We start from the raw sequence: 21348 nt of genomic DNA, 5'->3' as shown, positions 1-21348 counted from the left end.
TCCAGAATGTGCTTAATCTCCCGGTTAGAGACCTCTACTTGACCACTCGTTTGAGGATGGTAAGGTGTGGCAACCTTATGAATGACGGAATATTTAGAAAGGACTGATTTAAGATAACGATTTCTGAAATGTGATCCGCCATCACTGATGATTGCTCGGGGCGTACCAAAACGACTAAAGATGTGAGATTGAATGAACGCGATCACGACTTTATGATCATTTGTTCTGGTAGCCACGGCTTCTACCCATTTGGAAACATAATCCACCGCTACAAGGATGTACTCATAGCCAAAAGAAGGTGGAAATGGTCCCATGAAGTCAATTCCCCATACATCAAAGATTTCAATTATTAAGATGGGAGTGAGGGGCATCATGTCTCTTCGGGACATGGATCTGAGCCTTTGGCATCTTTCACATAATTTACAGAAATTATATGCATCTCGAAACAAGGAGGGCCAGAAGAATCCGCTTTGAAGAACTTTGTGAGCGGTCTTTTTGGCACTGAAATGGCCTCCACAAGCAAGAGTATGGCAGAAATTGAGGATGCTTGTGGTCTCAGTTTCAGGAATGCATCGCCGGATAATTTGGTCTGGGCAATATTTGAATAGTTCCGGATCTTCCCAAAAGAAATGCTTGACTTAGGAGAAGAACCGGTCCTTCTCTTGTTTGGACCAATGAGTTGGGATTTTACCGACCGCGAGGAAGTTGACAATATCTGCAAACCATGGAAGATTTGTATGAGAAGTCTGGAAGAGTTGCTCATCCGGAAAGGAATCACGGACGGCAGCGAAATCTGAAGATTTTTCAATGAGTAAGCGAGAGAGATGATCAGCGACAACATTGTCTGCCCCTTTTTTGTCTCGGATTTCAATGTCGAACTCTTGAAGCAAGAGTATCCATCGAATCAAACGGGGTTTGGTCTCTTTCTTTGCTAACAGGTGCCGAAGAGCGGCATGATCCGAGAAAACTACAACCTTGGAACCTAGAAGATAGGAGCGGAATTTTTCCAAGGCAAAGACTACGGCTAGCAGCTCTTTTTCAGTAGTGGTGTAATTTAATTGAGCATCAGAAAGAGTTCGACTAGCATAATAAATGACGTATGGGAGCTTGTCCACACGTTGGCCCAAAACTGCACCTAATGCATAATCGGATGTATCACACATGATCTCAAAAGGAAGAGACCAATTAGGTGGTTTCATTATTGGGGCAGATGAGAGGAGAGTGCGAAGTTTAATGAAAGCTTCCATGCATGCCTCATCAAATTTGAATGGAACATCCTTGGCTAAGAGATTACACAAGGGTCGCGAGATTTTGCTAAAATCTTTGATGAAGCGACGATAGAATCCGGCATGGCCAAGAAAAGAACGGATTTGACGGACGGAATTCGGAGGAGGAAGATTAGAGATTAATTCAACTTTTGCCTTGTCTACCTCGATTCCTTGTTGAGAGATGACATGTCCCAACACAATGCCTTCTTGGACCATGAAGTGGCTTTTCTCCCAGCTTAAGATTAGATTTGTCTCTTTGCATCTTTGGAGCACAAGAGATAAATTTTTGAGACAAGAATCAAAGGAGGAGCCAAAGACGGAAAAATCGTCCATGAAAACTTCCAAGAATTTTTCAACCATATCGGAAAATATGGACATCATACACCTTTGAAACGTTGCCGGAGCGTTGCATAGCCCAAAAGGCATGCGTCGGTATGCAAAGGTTCCAAAGGGACACGTGAATGTTGTTTTTTCTTGATCTTGAGGGGCGATTGCCACTTGGTTATAGCCGGAATAACCGTCAAGAAAACAATAGTAGCTTTCGCCGGCTAGCCTTTCTAGGATTTGATCAATAAATGGGAGTGGGAAATGATCTTTCCTAGTTGATGAATTGAGCTTCCGGTAGTCAATGCACACACGCCACCCGGTGGTGATTCGTTGCGGCACGAGCTCACCCGCTGAATTTTCAACAACGGTGAGACCGGATTTCTTGGGGACAACTTGTGTGGGGCTTACCCACTTGCTATCAGAGATGGGGTAGATGATTCCCGCATCTAGCAATTTTATCACTTCCTTCATTACCACTTCCTTCATGTTAGGATTTAACCGGCGCTGAGCCTCTCTAGTAGGCTTTGCGTCATCCTCCATATGAATGCGGTGCATACAAATAGAGAGGTCAATTCCTTTCAAGTCAGCCACTGCCCAACCAATAGCTTCTTTGTGCTCTTGTAGCACTGCTAAAAGGTTGGTTTCTTGGTCCTTTAGAAGGTCTGATGCAATGATGACCGGGAGAGTTTGATTCGAACCAAGGAATACATACTTGAGATGGGCCGGGAGCGGCTTAAGCTCAAGTTGCGGTGGAGACTCCAAAGAAGGGACCGGAGGAGAAGAAGAGAGTTGAGGAAGTGGTTCTTTTGGAACTTTCCATGGAGGAGTGTCCATGATAGCATTAATGTCGAGCAATGAATTAACTTCTTAGATTGATTTGTCAATATCAAAGTTTGAGAAGTTGAAATGAGACATGCAAGTTTCAAGGGGGTCCTTGCTTAGAACGAAGGGAAGAGATTCCTCAACCACGTCATCAATGACATCAACAAGGAAACAATCATCCTCATTGGAAGGATGTTGAGTTGCATGAAAGATGTGGAGTTTGACTTGCATGTTTCCAAAAGCAATGTCCATCACCCCGGTCCGACAATTAATTGATGCATTAGCCGTAGCTAAGAATGGCCTACCGAGGATCACGGGGATATGCTTCTTTGGGTCATGGACCGGTTCCGTGTCAAGAACCACAAAGTCTATCGGGAAGTAGAATTTGTCCACTTTGATAATAACATCCTCAAGAATGCCTCGTGGATGCTTGACCGATCTATCGGTAAGTTGCAAAACCACGGAAGTCGGCTTTAGATCTCCCAAACCAAGCTGCAAGTAAACTGAATATGGAATTAAATTCACACTAGCTCCTAAGTCAATGAGGGCCCTCTCGATTTTGTTGTCACCAATGACACAAGAGATTGTGGGGGCGCCAGGATCCTTATACTTTGGAGGAGCACTATGTTGAATGATTGCACTCACATTTTCAGTTAACATTACTTTCTTTGGCAAATGATTTTTAGAAGTGCGCTTTTGAGTGCACAAGTCTTTGAGAAATTTTGCATAGGGAGGGATTTGCTTGATAGCATCCAAGAGGGGCAAGTTGATCTTCACTTGCTTGAAAACTTCCCACATGTCTTGAATTTTACAATTCTTGTTCCCAATATGTGTCGACTCTTGAAGACGTTGAGGAAACGGAGCTTTTGGCTCATAAGTAGTTTCCACATTTGGGTTTACATGTGCGGGATTTCCAGAAATGGTATTTGGACGAGAAGAGCTTGGATTTGGATTTTTCAAGGGAGGTTCTTTTTCATTTTTGTCTCCATCAACCTTGTTGTCAACCACTCTACCACTCCTAAGGGTGGTGATTGCTTGAACATGCTCATGACTCGGCCCACTCGATGGAGGGGTTTCATCAATCGCATGCATTCCTGTAGGATTTTCAAAGGGTTGAGCGGGAAGCTTGCCCTTGTCCTTTTGAAGCAATTGGTTCACAGAGTTAGCTATTTGGCCCACTTGATTTTCGAGCTTAGCTATGGACTGAGTATGAGAGTGAACCATTTGAAGGGTAGGCTGCAGAGATGTCAAGAGTTGCTTGTTAGAATCCATAATTTGCTTGTTTAAGGATTCCATCATTTGCTTGTTTGCAGCCACAATTTCATCAGTTGGGTACACCGGAGGTTGATTAGAGACATTTGGATTATACGGAGGACGGTAGCTTGAAGAGGCTGGAAATTGCCTATTTTGAAATTGAGAGGAGGGAGGATTTTGATGCCCTTGGCTTTGAAATTGAGAATTTTATGGGGCTTGTTGCCTCCACGAAAAATTTGGATGATCTCTCCAACCTGGATTATAAGTATTGGAATATGGATTATTCCCAGGCCTTGAGAACATGGCATTTGCTTGCTCTTGATTTAGATTGGGAAATTGCTCCGGTGTGGGGCAATCTTCTGAGAGATGGAATGGACTAGTACATGATGCACATACCGTACTTGCCGAATTTTGAGACAAAGAGGTAGAAAGATGTGGTGCCATCAATTGATAGAATTTGTGAGCTATGGCATCCACTTGAGAGGATTCTTCCCTCATCGTCTTTGGTTGACAAGGATTGGTGTTCTTTGCAGCGATTGAGGTTGGAGCCCTACGAGAAGTATGTTGAAGTGAATTTTCACTTAAATTCTCAAGTATAGTCCAAGCCTCATCCGCACTCTTGGACATGAACATCCCTCCACAAGAGGAGTCAACCATGAGTCTATGTGGTTCAGTTAAACCATCATAGAAGGCTTGCACCAATTGCTATTTTGGAATCAAATGATGCGGACATTTCCTAAGAAGATCTTGCAACCTTTCCCAAGTCTCATGGAGTTGTTCTCCATCGATTTGAGAAAAGCTAAGAATGGAACGCCTCATTTGGTTGGTTTTGCTCACCGGATAATATTTCTTAAGAAATTCTTGTTGCAATTGAGCCCAAGAATTGATGGAATTTGCCACTAGGGAGCTCAACCAATATTTTGCGCGATCTTTTAAGGAGAATGGAAAAAGATGCAAATGGAGGGCATTTTCAGGGAAACCTCGCAACCTGATGGTTGAACAAATCTCAAGGAACTCATCAAGATGCTTATATGGATCTTCATTATCAAGGCCATGGAAAGATGGAAGCATTTGAATGGTACTAGATTTGATCTCATATTGAGCTGCATCAATGTTTGGCATCACTATGCATGAAGGTGAAGCATAGGTGGTAGGGATGAAATGGTCTCTGAGGGTCATTGGCTCTACATTTGGAATTCCAGCCCTATCACCATTAATTCCCTCATTTCCGACATTTCCTACATTTTCAGCCATTGTGTTAAATTCAGTTTCAAGTTCTCTTATGCTAGAAGATTCCCTAAGGTTCCGTCTAAGAGTTCTTTCAAGTGAATTTATGTCAACTGGCGAGTCAAGAGTTGGGAAGGAAAGCGATCTACGGCCAAACATCAACACTCACAACACAATCATCATAACAAAAATTTTTATCATCAACTTCACATACGATGTTCCCTTTCTCCTCAATTATCACAAGACATATAAAAATTGGCCTCGACAAGGACCGATGCTTTGTAAAACAGAAAAACAGAAATAGCCTCGACAAGGGCTTCACAAGCTAAAAATCTCTAGATTAAACACATGCAAAATATTAACAAGTTTGAAACTAGGAGGTCAAGAGACTTACCTGGAGTCCTCTAGACTTACAAATTTGCTAGCATTTCCTCAGTGAGCCCCGAATTCCTAGAATCTCACAAGATCACTTAAAACATAAAGATGGTCAAAACCACACAAGAAATATGCACAATTCACAATATTAACAATCAAACTAAAATTAACCCTAGAACTTTGGTTGCTAAACCGTTTGCAAGTCCCCGGGAACGGCGCCAAAATTTTGATCGGTTGATAATATGACCTAAATTTAATCAACCTTCGCAATAGCACGAATCATTGTAAAATAGGGCTATTGGTCGGGTAAGTCGAACCACTGGGACTGCGCTAATCTACGGCAACCTAAGTATCTAGAATCATTTTAGAGTGATATGGAGTGTTCATAGAGGATTTGTTGGTTGTCACTTAAGTTATGAAATTAAGATGCATGAACTAAAAACTTGCAAGAATTTAAATGAGATGAAATTCGATTAAAGACAACTAGGGGAGTGAATCCGTCTCCATCCCTATACACATGCTAGATTAGAGCTAAATTGGGGAAAAACAATATATAATGGCCAAGAATTATATAGCAACTCATGGTTGCCATATAATTAACAAGAAGTACATTGAATCACAAACAAGAATAATCCATCAAAGGTGAATATGTTTAGACTACCTAAACTAGAGTGTAGCTTAAACACATATACTTAAATGAAAGACTATCAAGCCCTTGACACAATGATGAAGCACATGAAGGTAGGGATTAAGCATACACCATCAAAGGGCTTCCCTAAGCAATGATCTATCAAAGTCACCTATCAACATGTCATTAAACCATTCCATAACCTAGTTTCCATTCTCACCATGAAAACTCAAGCAACATGATTAATGTAAGAGGTCATCTAAAACAAGATAAACAACTCAAATAAATCATTCATAGCAATATTAACATTCATTACAACAAATGAAGTGCTCTTGGTTATGAAAAGACCATAGCATATACATTGTAATCCCCAAAATAAAGCTAAACTAGATCATGCTTACAAGGGAGGGACTTCATCACCTCCCTAGAGGGTGAGTTAGTTACCCATAGAAGCTTTAGATGAAGGAAAAACCATGCCTTTTCCCTCCATTTTCGAGCTCCCTTCTTGTGGCTTCAAGAAAACCTTCTCTTGCTCTCCTCCCTCTCTCTAGAAATTCTGCCCTTCCAAGATATTTGATAATGAAATGCTCCTTTAGCTTTTGTAGGCAAGAAAACCAACCAAAACCCCTCAAAACAAGGCCCTCCACACATCTTCTACCAACTCCAAAAAGAGGAAATAAGAGATGAGGGTGACAAGGCACAAGTGGGCTGAAAATGAGGACTTCCGGAGGGCATTCTGCCCAATTTTCGAGCGCTCGAAGGTGGCTCTTCGAGCGCTCGAAGCTACTTTCCAGCTTGAGCCACTTTGGCAAAATGACCATAACTTCCCGCTCCGAACTCCAAATGACGAACCGTTTGAAGATTTGGAAAGCTAATTCAAAGTTCTACATAAACCATGTTATAATGAAAGTCCAGTTCTGAAGGTTGGAGGGTCAAAAATGAGGAGCAAGGTCGAAATCCATTGCTGCCAGGCTGTTCTGCGCACCTTTGGTGAAAATAGCATAACTCTTTGCTCTGAACTCCAAATGAAGCAAACTTTATGTCTTTGGAAAGCTGATTCATAGCTCTTCATGTTATATGTTTTGATGAAAGTCCAGTTCTCGAGTTTGCTAGGTCAAAAATGGCGATCAAACTCACTTTCCACTGCTGCCAGAACTTCCTTAATGAGCACCATGACATTTAAGGCTTCAACAAAAACTCATTCTTGCTCCTTTTTGGCCAATGAACCTGAAAATAAATATGAACATGCAAATGAAGGCAATCTAAATAAAATAAACAACTAATGGACTTAACTAATGCAAATAAGGGCGCTTGAATATGTAATATTCGGCGCTTATCAGAAACAGAGGCATTAAAAGCATAAATTTTGGATGAGATTTGGAATAAATTCTGCTAAGAATTTTTTGTGGATCTCTAGACGAGTACGTTTCTCTCCATAAGGAGATGAACATGGTATATTTACTTTCTCAAATTCATTTCCGGGTGAATGAGAAATTAGCTCCAAAGTGTGATGTTTTGATAAGCCTAAATGGGTATGCAAAATGTAGGAAGTGTTTGTCCCACATGAAAAAAAAAAATGTTGAAACCAATTGAAATTTAAATAAGCCAAACTTGGGCTTGGGCTTGGGCTTAGGCTTGGGCTTGCGTCTAATTGTAAAGTCCAATTATTCTTTTTACTAAAAGGAATCTTAGATTGGGCCTTTAATTTTGGGCTGGGCTTATTTAAATGGGTGGTTGGTTTTTGAATTTAAATTAAAAGTTAGTTTTTTTCCAAAGGGTTGCATCTATTTCCAAAGGGTTGCATCTATTTCTAAAGGGTTGTATCTATTTTTCAAAGAGTTGCATCTGTTTCTAAAGGGTTGCAACTCAAAACCAATAGACATAACTATTCATGTGAACCATTGCAACCTATTGGAATGAATGTGTCTATTGGTGAACATATATAATGTGAACCATTGCAACCTATTGGAATGGATGTGTCTATTGGTGAACAGACACCATGTGAACCATTGCAACCTATTGGAATGGATGTGTCTAGTGGTGAATAGACACCATGTGAACCATTGCAACCTATTGCAATGGTTGTGTCCAATGATGAAGAGACGCACCCAATCCGAAAAGGCATTTCTGTTTCTATAAATACCCCCCTTTGAATCATTTGCAAGTTGTTCATTTTCATTTTCTTCTATCTCCCTCTCTAGACTTGAACCCAACCCATATGGGTTCAAACCATAGGCTAAGTGGTCCGAGCCACTTAGATCATAATCCAATTTCATCGAGCCATATTAAGATTGGTTCAAACCATTTTGGTTCGGATTGTACCCAATTTCACTTTTATATTGTATAGATGCATTTTTGAGTCAGAGAGAGTATTACACAGAGGAGGTTTGCCGTATCCACGAGTTTGTAGTGCTGCTACTGGTGGATGTAGACCGTTGTATCCTGGGAGATAGACGCCACTGAGTCCGTTAGCACCATCGCGGGGCGAATCTGTCTTAAGGACATAGTATCCAATACTAGCCTCGGTTCAGGTTCTTTATTTATTATTATTATTTTATTGTTTTAATTTGCATGTTTAATTAAATATCTAGTTAAATATTTAATTAATTATTTTTAGCATATTACAAATATCTCATATTATATTAGTATAGGGTTAGTTATATCTTAAATGTCACGTGAAACATATATATTTACCAATAATCTTAAGACAGACTCATTCCTTGCATAGATTTTATTATATGTTTCTATTTAAGATATAAACAAGTAGATATTATACTAATAGTTGAGATATGATAAAATAATGTTATATACATTATTATATGATAATATGTTAAATATTAATGCATTCAATATTATGTGGAATTGAAGCATGTTATATAAGTAGATTATTGAATTATTCAATATTGGTTGAATTATTTAATTTTGTAATATGATATTATGAAGTATATGACATTACCTTAAACATGTACCAACTAGAGGTGGAAAAAGGTACTTCATTACTTTTATCAATGGTTGCACAAGATACCGATATGTATATTTGCCACGAAGTAAAGATGAAACCTTAGAAATGTGACATCATATGAATTATGGAAAGGTTGAAAACCTTTCTATAAATTCTTAAAAGTGTGGGGGTGTCTATTTAAGGTTGCAGATCCTACTCCTATGAAAGGTTAGAGTGGACCTAAAATGTGACAACCTTGTAGGTGAGTGTGTTGTGGACGGGTGCAAGAGGCACTGACAGGCTACCACACTAGGCGAGCTACAAGTGCACAGTCCCCACACATAAAACCTTTGATAGGTTATGCTCATAATAATATTGCATATCATTTCCTTGTGCATAAATCATACAATGAAAATAAAGATGAGCTTAGAGGTAATAAAAAGGCTAGAACGTCTAAATCTTTTATTCCTTATTTTCTAGCATGTTTATTAGAGAATAAGCCACAAAGCTTTAAGGAAGCAAATTCTTCTCTTGATTATTATTATTTCTTATATTAATTATGTGATATAATTAATCATGTGATATAATATGAAACTATATTGTTATGCAAGTTTAATATTATTTTTATAAATGTTTACTATCATTTGATACTATAATATTGAACTATATAGTTGAATTACTTAATGTGTATTGTAATTCAAATTTACAACATAATTTATTTAATATGTGATATTATTGAATTTTATATGAATGGACTAGTCCAACTATGTCAACTCTTCTGATAGTCAAAGGAAAACGATCTATACTAGTGTTTAAGACACGTATAGCTGTAAATGGGCTGAATCAGAGAAAATTTTTCAATAACTCGAAAGAATTTAATAGAAAATGTTATGGATACACTAAGCAAGTACACCAAGACAAGCTAAATCAAGCTAGTTAGCTCTAATATACAATTTAGCTAAAAGCTAAAATGTTATTGAGTTGCAAACTGGTTAGCTTAGGTATAAGCTAAAATGATTAATAAGGTACACAGAACCTAAGAGGAAGATGAAAAACTGTCAGTTGGTTCTAACTCTTAACTTGATAGAAAAAAAAAAAAAACATGAGGGTGATGAGTAGCCATTTTAGCCATAAGCTATTTGAGTTATACATCATATCTGCTCATATATGAGGGAATAATACTACTTGTAAAGTAGTAGTTTTTGAAGAATATTCTTCAAAACAAATTACTCTACTACCCAGATAGACCACTTAGATAAGTGTGTACTAAAGCTATGAGCTACTAGAATTGCTAGCTAAACAAACTTAATTTCAAGCTAGCGATAATAACTGAAAAGTGGGTGCTCATCATAACTTAGTAGTGAGATATGAGAAGAGTGTGTAATAATACTTGAGAAGTGAGTATTCACTCTGTGGTGATTGTATCCAAAACTTAAATAATAAGATAATTATTTGCTTAAATGATTGAGTTATGTGATGTGTGACACATGAAAGGTTATGACATGTTAATATGACTAACTTAACATGAATAACTCAATTCATAAATACAAGAGATGTAGAAGCAAATATTAATTAAAGTCCATATCTCTAGCATTAATTCACAGTCAAGTCAGTGACATATTATAAAAACAAGTTAGAGATAAAGTGAATACATATGCACTAGAGACTCTTAGACATGCTTGTTGAAAAATGAATATAGAACCTTAGAAAGGTAGATGAGGTGAAATATTTAATATATGGTATTTCAAGAGTTATAAAATCATAAGAAATATATCATATATAAAATTTCAGGATTATCTCAAAGTTGTGGGGGGATATTGTCCATAGATAAAATTTGCTATGAGTTGCCTCACCAAATAAGAAATACTTATAAATGTAGGGTTCTTAATCCTAAGAAATTTTGAATAGAACCAAAAATCATTTATAGTATTATAACAATAGTGCATGTTGTTTCCTATGAGGAAAATATTATGAAACAACTAGAAAAGTTCTTTTTCCAGCGGAAGAGCTGAGTTATTTGTTTTAGTTGAAGAGTAAAGTGTGTAAGCTTATAAGTCCTTGAGTGGATTAAAGCTAGTACCAAGATAATGACATAAATGTGATGTATAAGTCATTGTATGCCTTAAAAAAAAATTAATGATATACTAATTAGTATATTTGATATGAAAGATTTAACATTTAATAATATAGTATATTCTCAATAGAGTGAGATTGAGATAATACTAGTTATGATAACAAAAGCCTAACTAACTTTTGTAGATGTAAATCTCAAATATAAATACTAGCCAAAGTATATCATTGGTTGAGATTGCAAGGCATCTTAATAACTGTGTTTAATTGCACATTTTCAATCCAGGATCGGATCACTAAAAAACAATAAATTGGGTAGTTGAGATACACCCTAAATCCAATATTGCATAGATCGAGGTATCTAACTAAATTGGAGGTGTAACAGTGATGCAATCTGGATATGGGATATTAAAGACTTCAAATCCAATAGTGGATATGTCTTTTATATTAAAAGTGTAGTTCTATGTTTTTAATATAACTCAAAGTTAGAAACTTTGAATAAATCAAATAGGGAAGTCAATAGACTTCACCTAGAGGAAAATTCAAAGTAAGTCTACACCTGTGCCACTAAAGAAAATGATATTGCTAACAATAAGCAATTTTAGGGCACAAAATATACAGTTGCTCTCACCTGGAGAAATCTCTGCAGAGTGTAATATTTCTAAACACAACTTTGTGGCCACATATAAAATTGAAGGTTGTACTAGAGAGCAATTGTACAGTTCATCGAGGGGAATGGGATTTAAAGCCGAAAGCTAACGAGTCACCTTAATGGAAACCCAACCTAGCTGACTGGAGATCCCAAGATCTAGGTTCAAAGGGACAACAGAAATTCTAAGTGACTCACCAGAAGCACTGGGAATATATAAATCTTCTACCCATTTCTATGATGAGACAGTGCTACCTACAGCGATGATCAGGATAAGCTACGCTTTTAATGACTCTTATACCTTGAAAATTCAAGTGGGGTTTGGTAGGATACTCTTAATAAGAAGTCACCTATATGAGTGTGAAGTGGGGCCGCTTCTATGAGAACTATAAAGGCTAAATTTTCTAGAGCACTCATTGAATACCAGGACTTGTTCAGGGCCAAAATGAACACAACAATGAGAACCAACTTTGTGAGGAAAGCTACTGTGTGTTTGTTATTGTCTTGGTTTACACAAACGGCTGAACAGTTCAAGACATCGCGTTCACTGGTTAGCTAGTAAATCCGATAGCAATACACTAGGGAAGGTTCAAAGCCAAAAGCCACCTATCCTGATGCAGTAACTTTCCGACTATACTCTCTCTAGTGTCTGCATGATCATCTTTTGCATTTTATGCAAATTTCCATTCATGTGGGGGATTGTTGGAAACAGAGGCATTAAAAGCATAAATTTTGGATGAGATTTGGAATAAATTCTGCTAAGAATTTTTTGTGGATCTCTAGACGAGTGCGTTTCTCTCCATAAGGAGATGAACATGGTATATTTACTTTCTCAAATTCATTTCCGGGTGAATGAGAAATTAGCTCCAAAGTGTGATGTTTTGATAAGCCTAAATGGGTATGCAAAATGTAGGAAGTGTTTGTCCCACATGAAAAAAAAAAATGTTGAAACCAATTGAAATTTAAATAAGCCAAACTTGGGCTTGGGCTTGGGCTTAGGCTTGGGCTTGCGTCTAATTGTAAAGTCCAATTATTCTTTTTACTAAAAGGAATCTTAGATTGGGCCTTTAATTTTGGGCTGGGCTTATTTAAATGGGTGGTTGGTTTTTGAATTTAAATTAAAAGTTAGTTTTTTTCCAAAGGGTTGCATCTATTTCTAAAGGGTTGTATCTATTTTTCAAAGAGTTGCATCTGTTTCTAAAGGGTTGCAACTCAAAACCAATAGACATAACTATTCATGTGAACCATTGCAACCTATTGGAATGAATGTGTCTATTGGTGAACATATATAATGTGAACCATTGCAACCTATTGGAATGGATGTGTCTATTGGTGAACAGACACCATGTGAACCATTGCAACCTATTGGAATGGATGTGTCTAGTGGTGAATAGACACCATGTGAACCATTGCAACCTATTGCAATGGTTGTGTCTAATGATGAAGAGACGCACCCAATCCGAAAAGGCATTTCTGTTTCTATAAATACCCCCCTTTGAATCATTTGCAAGTTGTTCATTTTCATTTTCTTCTATCTCCCTCTCTAGACTTGAACCCAACCCATATGGGTTCAAACCATAGGCTAAGTGGTCCGAGCCACTTAGATCATAATCCAATTTCATCGAGCCATATTAAGATTGGTTCAAACCATTTTGGTTCGGATTGTACCCAATTTCACTTTTATATTGTATAGATGCATTTTTGAGTCAGAGAGAGTATTACACAGAGGAGGTTTGCCGTATCCACGAGTTTGTAGTGCTGCTACTGGTGGATGTAGACCGTTGTATCCTGGGAGATAGACGCCACTGAGTCCGTTAGCACCATCGCGGGGCGAATCTGTCTTAAGGACATAGTATCCAATACTAGCCTCGGTTCAGGTTCTTTATTTATTATTATTATTTTATTGTTTTAATTTGCATGTTCAATTAAATATCTAGTTAAATATTTAATTAATTATTTTTAGCATATTACAAATATCTCATATTATATTAGTATAGGGTTAGTTATATCTTAAATGTCACGTGAAACATATATATTTACCAACAATATATAAGGGTTTTAAAACCCTTATTCAGACCTATCGTATCGACAACTTTCAGAAAGGGGTAAAGCGCTCTATTTTCAGATCTCTCAAAGGGTGATAAGGAATTCTCAAAAGTATATGTGCATTAATCATCAATCAGGTACGAGTCTAAATTACTCTTTAATTAATTACTGTATATTTGATTTCTATACGAATTATTTAAATAAGACCCAACAATTGGTATCAGAGCCAGGTTAGGATTTGTAGAAATCAAAGTAGTAAAGATTAATTTATGATCTAGTATATTTGAACCGATGTATTTGAAATCGCACTGATTACCTTTGTGTCCTAAATTTTCATGAGTGATTAATTACATATAAAGTCTGAAAATTGTGTGTTTGTACTGATACATGGATATATAATTGACTCATATATATATATATATATGTGTGTGTGTGTGTGTGTGTGTGTGTGTGTGTGCAAGGTTCTGTTTTAAATTGCTATAATATATTTTGCACGTGGAACGAGAACCCTTGTTTTAAGCAAAAGCAATTGGTATGTTTTAAGCAAAAGCAATTGGTATCTCTTACATATTATGTGCATGCACGCCGAACGAGATATATATATATATATATATATATATATATATATATATATATATATTTTAAAGTTTTGTTGGTGTAGCATAAATTCAAACCTTGGACATTCTGAGTAATAGCATCATGGTCAACCAACTTTCCAAGTTCATGCACATATTAAATATGATATGAGTTTTTGCAAATCAAATTTCATTAAATTGTAATTCTCGATTCACGAGCATAGTATACATATACTTTGGAGCATTACTTTTTCCAGCATGTCTATTTATATATAGAGAGGATTACATATGTTCATTAATGACTTATTTGAGAAGATTACAAGTGTTAAGTTTGATTGATTTTTAATTAATATAATATTCAATCTAAAGTATGTTGTGATACATGTAATATATTTGAGATTGTACTCCTACGGTTTGGAGGAGGAGGAGAATTGATTGATTAATATTTTTAGTATTATTTATTAAAATTTAATGTTTTTTGTGTATCAATATGAGGTATATATCTTAAATTACATGCTCAAGTGATTTTTATTTTAATTTGAAGTTACGTGGTGGTTTAGCCATACTTGTTCAATTTTAAATTGAATGACTTATGGGGCTTGTGTTCCATAAGCGAGTATTATTAATTTGATTTATTTAAATATTCAAGTTTTAATTGTTTAATTTTAGGTTGAAAACCTATGGGGCTTGCGTGTCATAAGCAAGCAGTATTAACCTAATTGATTTAAAGATTCAAAGTACTTTAAATTATATATTGGATATATAATATACATGCATCAAGTTTTGTTATTTTATTTTAATTAAAGTATATAAAGAATTGAAATTTTAAATCTCGATTGAAGTGCATGTTATTATTATATTGTTTACTATACTTTCTTAAGATGTATGAGGAGGCTTTATTTTATTTGTATTAAAGTCATTTATATTACAGTGAAATTAAATGTTCCATAATTTTAGGTTTGACTTATGTGCACTAAATAAATATGAACATAAATAAAATGGAACATCTACAGTTTAGGTTTTTCCTTAGGGTTTAGGAAAACCGGTAAAACGATCGTTTCGAAGGTAATAGCTAAAGTGGGTACTGCCTGCCAAAAGGTGACACCCTCATGGAGGTTATTATTTTATTAAATTTTAAGACATTGGTCTTATTGAGGTCTCACAGTGCACTTACCTACATGAGGGCGTTTGTTCTGCTAAAAGGTGATCAATGTCTTAGTGTGGGATAAGTGAGTAGAATATTTGAGAGTGTTTGGATTATAACTAAATAATTCTCTTGCCAAAAGGTAGTGGAAGTGTTTGGCAATAATTCAAGTATAATCAAATAGGTCTATGTGAGATTTTATCGCAGGTTTGGGAGATAAAGTAAAATCTAAAATTCTGCCAAAAGGTGATTTTAGATGGTATTTTATTTGTTCCTGCAGGGTGGATGGTTTTTGCACATAGTAAAATACCCTGAGAAATTCGGCTTAAAAACCTCAAGCGCGAATTAAAGTAATAATCCCTAAAGTTGTGACATATTATTTTATATATTGGTTTTATGATGTTATTCAATATAATATTTATTCAGGTTACAGACGCTTCCGCAATTTTAAAGATAGAGATTGAACCATTGAATGGTTAAAATTTTATTACCTAGAAGACATGTTTTGATATTATATTGAGTTTCTTAGATCACAAGTCTATTTTTTTTTTTTTAGGAAGAAACCCATATACCCAGTGCGGAGTCTTCTTAGGTAGACAAATTGTTGCATTTTTAGGTAGACTAAAGGAACTACCATGCCATTAGGTTAATTTATGTTTCTATTGGTGATACTAATCAGGGTGGTATTCTGGTTTTGATACTGCCAATGAACTTTTTGATTTTATTAAGAAAGAGTTAATAGGTATTAAGAAGCAACTACAATACTATTATCTGACATGGTTTTGTTAGTCAGATATGATGGTAAAGGTTCAGTGAGGAAGTGCATCTATAAGATGTGCAAGTTGGTTAATAATCTGAGGTAGTAGGGAATCATATTTGATTATAAGTTATTAGTCCACATGGTGATCTATTCTCTGCTTAGGTTTTTTCAGCTTTTCAAGGTGAATTATAATTCACAAGAAGTTAAATGTGGAATTAACCAGTTGTTAACATTTTGTGTGATTGAAGAGGAGTGACTCAAGGATGTTAAAACTGAGTCAGCTCATCTTGCCGTGACAGCAAGAATCATTTCATGAATAAACTAGGCGGCAAGAAAGTGTATAAGGCTAAACAGAATAAAGAAAGACAGAACAATACATGAAAAGACATTGATCATGGAATGATAAATGTTTGTTCTGTAGAAATAAAAGGACATCAAAAGAACAGGTTATTGTGGTGAAAAAAAAAAAAAAAAACAAAGCATGAAAGAAAATTGCCATGTTAATATTTAAGCCAAACTTGGTAAAAGTATAGGTATAGACATGGTAGATGGATCCGGATGTGATTCTACATGTTTCTTGTTTTTCAATAGACTCGATACCGTCCGAATAAAATAGTGTTTTTGTTAGAGAGGATTCATCTATGTTATGCATAGTATATTGGGGAATGTCTCTTAAAAGAAATTTGAACGCTTGGTCAATGATGAGATTATTGGGCCACGAATTTTATGTGTTGGTTGTATCAAAGGATAGATGCAGAGAAACACAATTTTGAGGTTAGTCGGTCATTTGGTCTTTTAGACTATATTTATACCGATTTTGTGGTCCATTTCTTATTGTAGCTTGTTTGCAATAAAGGTATTTCATTATCTTCATTGATGGGTTCTCAAGGTATGATTGTGTACTTAATCTACCAGAAGTCTGAAACACTTGATGTGTGTAAAATTTACTAGACTAAAGTCGAAAGTAATTGGTATAAAGATTATGGTTTTAAAATCAGACTAAGGTGGTGAGTTTAATGGGAGAATGGTAAAGAGGGTGTAAATCGTAGTACTTTCAGTACATGCTTAAAGAGTAGTGCATTGTGCCTCAACACACCACTCTTAGTTTTCCTAAACAGAATAAAGTTGCAGAAAATAGAAAGTGTAGGGATATCTTATAGAGACATAGTTATATAATGCAGATATGAAGGAGCTTAATACTCATATTACCAATGATTATTTTATTAGACATCTTGAAAGATTAAAGAATTCGAGATTTTACTGTCCTGTAGACTTATGGAGATTATTGGAATATGTCATGCATATTTAATGAGAGTGGCGAATCTAGTGGGAGTTTAAGATATTGTAGTTTCTTTTTGTAGAAGGGTATTTTCAGCATCTATTCTATTTATTCCAGGCTTCATTTCACTTTCTTTAGTGGTTTCAGTTAAAACTCATATTCCTACTCTTTCAGTTATTTCTCCTTTACAGACTTTTCTTTTAGTTTCCAATCTAATTCCTAAGCCAGTTTAGCTTAGGAGATTTTCTATAGCTTGGAAGTATGCTATAGTTGGTAATTTTGAGATGTCTGGTGGATATAAGACAAAAATTGATGGCCAAGTGCTTAAGCAAAAGTTAAGTTTTGATTTTTTTGAGATTTTCTCCAGCTTAATTGAATAACTTTTTAAGAGTCATTCTTTCATTATCACTCATTTATGAATTAAGTAAGTTTTAAAGCAGTAGTATCTAAAATTTTGATACAGTGGTTACTAATTGTAAGTTCAAAGAGAATGTTATGAATAAATGTATATACCTCAAGTTCAGTGGGAGTCATTTTATTTTCCTTGTCCTATATGTTGATGATATTTTGTAAGGTAGCAATGACATTCATGTGATACATGATATTAAGAATTTTATGTAAAGTTTTGACATGAAGGACATGAGTATGCAAAGTATGTCCTTAGCTTTAGAATCCACATAGATCATGCTACTGAAATATTTGGACTTTCTCAAAAGGCTCATATTAATTAAGTATATGAAAAATTTTAACGTTGACTAAGCGTAGTAAGCCCATTAACATAAAGTTCATTTCAAGCATGAGAAAGTTAAGGTTTAAGTGCCTTTAAGATTTCTCTATATGGTTACAGAAAGATTGTTACATGTCCTCTCACTAAAGGTCTTCAGCCAAAGATAATAAAGTATTTATAAAGCACATGATTCGGATAGGTGTTCGAGAGTCATTATGTTATGATGTTCGGTATTTCTTTTATATATGCTACATTGCAGTTAGTTTCTTTACACCTTGTGGTGACAGTTATTTTTCCTCCAGTTTACGCTTTATGGTGACAGTTATTTGCATCCAAAATAAAGTTATGATGCATAATTATTATTATCTTGATATATATGGTTTATGCCCGTGCTATTATGTTTACCTGGAGTGATATTTCACTCATGAGGTTGTTTGGGTTAGATTTGAGATTGACACTACATCGATAAAACTAAAATAATTATTAAAGGTTGTCTGAGAGTGATAATTCACTCATACGGTTGTTTGGGTTAGATATGAGATTGACGCCATATCGGTAAATCCAAATATAAGATTTGTCTGGGAGTGGTATTTTACTCATGAGGTTGTTTGGATTAGATGTGAGATTGATACCACATTGGTAAATCCAAACATAAATATTAAATTTTGCCTGTGGGAATTTTTTCACATTCCATGAGGATAGCTTGGTGTCATGGACTTGAACCTTTTCAAGCTCCCGTGCGGCCTTAGACACTTTCAAGCCCCCTTGAAGCGCCAAGTCAGCCTACCCGAGTGTGCTAGCTTAGTGAAGACTAAGGCTAGACAAGTGTTCTGCTTACTTGGGTGTGTAGGAAGAGGTTAGGCAAGTGAGCAAGAGAGTTTGGGAATATATAGAACTTGTATTACTTGAGAGGAGAGATTACAACTTGGTTGCTTGGTGAGGAGCAAATGAACTCCCACCTCCTATTTATAGGCCTTTGGCCTTACAAGAACATTCTAGATGTGTACAAATGTGTGGCTTAGATTTAGTATCTAGAATCCTCCAGAAATATCTACACAACTCTAGAACTATCTATTATGTACAAGACAAGTCTAGAGAATTCTAGAGAATTCTATACAACTCTAGACAAGTCTAGAAAAGGCTAGACAACTCCACACTAATCTAGAGAATTTCGGAAAGTTCCATACTTGTGTAGAGAAGTCTAGAAAGCTCCAGTCCATGCAGGCTCCATGTCATCGTCTGCTGGGCGTCTGCGTGGCGCCTGCGTGGCATAGCCTCTTGGTAGCGGGGTGTGACATTCTCCCCCACCTAAGCTCGCGACGCCCTCGTCGCGTCTTCTTGCTTGAACCGCTGGATATGCTCCACGAACTGCCATAGTGTATCATCATGCTCCCAGCTCGCCTCGCTATCTGGCAGGTTCTTCCACTTCACTAAATACTCTGTATATTTGGGCACGCCTCTCCTGCTCATCACACGATCTACAAGGATGCAATCAACTTCCTTGTCAAAGGATGTGACAACGGCCGTGGGTGCCCTATGCGATATGCCCCAAGTAAGGTCTTTCGTGTCTTCATGATAAGGCTTGAACATGCTGACATGGAAGACTGGATGTATCTTCAACTTGGGTGGAAGCTCCACCATGTAGGAGACCTTGCCCACCCGCTTAACGATGGGGAACGGGCCCTCGTACCTCCTTACTAGCCCCTTATGCACGCTCCGAAAGGACTTAAACTGTTGGGGTAGTAGCTTAACCATCACCTGGTCTCCCACTATGTACTCCACCCGCCTTCGCTTGGTGTTGGCCCACTTCTTCATCTTCTTTGCCGCCTTGTCAAGGTACGCCCTAGCCAAGTCGGACTGCTCATGCCACCTCTTGGCAAATTTGTAGGCTGCCGGACTGTTACCATCGCAAGTCGAAGCAATGGCGTTGGGTGTCATAGGCTGCTGTCCGGTAACAACCTCAAATGGACTGTGATTGGTAGCCTCACTCCGCTGCAAGTTGTAAGAAAATTGTGCCACTCCAAGGAATTTGGCCCAATCTCGCTGGTTGGCACTCACATAGTGCCTTAAATAAAGCTCGAGGAGAGCGTTGATTTGCTCCGTCTGCCCATCTGATTGGGGGTGGAAACTCGTAGAGAAGTTGAGATCCGTCCCCATCTTCTTGAAGAGTCCCGTCCAAAATCTACCCGTGAAACGCGGGTCTCTATCACTGACAATATTCTGCGGAACTCCCCAAAGCTTGACCACATGGTCAACAAATAACTCTGCTGCCCTCTCTGCTGTGCAGTCTGCTGGTGCGGGTATGAAGGTGGCATACTTGCTGAACCGATCTACCACCACTATAATGCTCCCACAACCTTCTGACTTGGGCAAGCAAGTAATGAAATCCATAGAGACACTTTCCCATGGTCTCTCTGGAATAGGCAATGGCTCCAATAGGCCTGCAGGATGCTGTTGCTCAATCTTGTCTTGTTGGCACACAAGGCAAGTCCTCACATATGTCTTCACATCATCACGCATCCGAGGCCAATAGTAAGAATCTTCTAGGAGTGCTAGTGTGCGCCGCATACCTGGGTGACCAGCCCATTTGGTGTCATGGCACTCCCGTATCAACTCCTTTCGCAAGTTGCCCCACCTGGTCACAAATAGTCGGTCCCCTGTAGTGAGAAGTAAATCATCCCTTAGCCAAAAGCGCCGAGTCTTCCCTTCTTTAGCCAGCTGAATAAGGCTTTTGGCTAGAGGGTCATGCTGTAACCCCTCCTTGATCCGCTCCATAAGAGGGTGCTGGGGCCGACTTATAGCTGCGAGCTCGGCCTTGCGACTAAGCGCATCTGCCACCACATTGGCCTTGCCCGGCTTATATTCGAAATGGTAAGTGAACTCCGCTAGGAAGTCCTGCCAATGAGCTTGCTTGGGGCTAAGCTTCTTCTGTGTCTGGAAGTAGCTGTTGGCAAAATTATCCTTCTTGATCACAAATTGTGCCCCGAGCAAGTAGTGCCTCCAAGTACGTAGGCAATGGATGACCGCCGTCATTTCTTTCTCTTGGACAGTATAGCGCCGCTCAGTGTCATTAAGCTTGCGGCTCTCATAAGCTATGGGGTGTTCTTCCTGCATCAACACGCCCCCAATAGCGAAGTCTGATGCATCCATGTGCACCTCATATGGCTTGGAGTGGTCGGGCAAGCTAAGTACCGGCTCTTCCGTAACTGCCCTTTTCAAGTCATCAAATGTCCCCTGGCACGACTCTGTCCAACTC

This window comes from Cornus florida, unplaced genomic scaffold, assembly GCF_030987335.1.
Source record: "Cornus florida cultivar Cherokee Brave unplaced genomic scaffold, ASM3098733v1 CherokeeBrave_3.0.0_Hap2_Chr11, whole genome shotgun sequence".
Taxonomy (NCBI): domain Eukaryota; kingdom Viridiplantae; phylum Streptophyta; class Magnoliopsida; order Cornales; family Cornaceae; genus Cornus; species Cornus florida.
Note: the sequence above shows the minus strand (reverse complement) of the source record.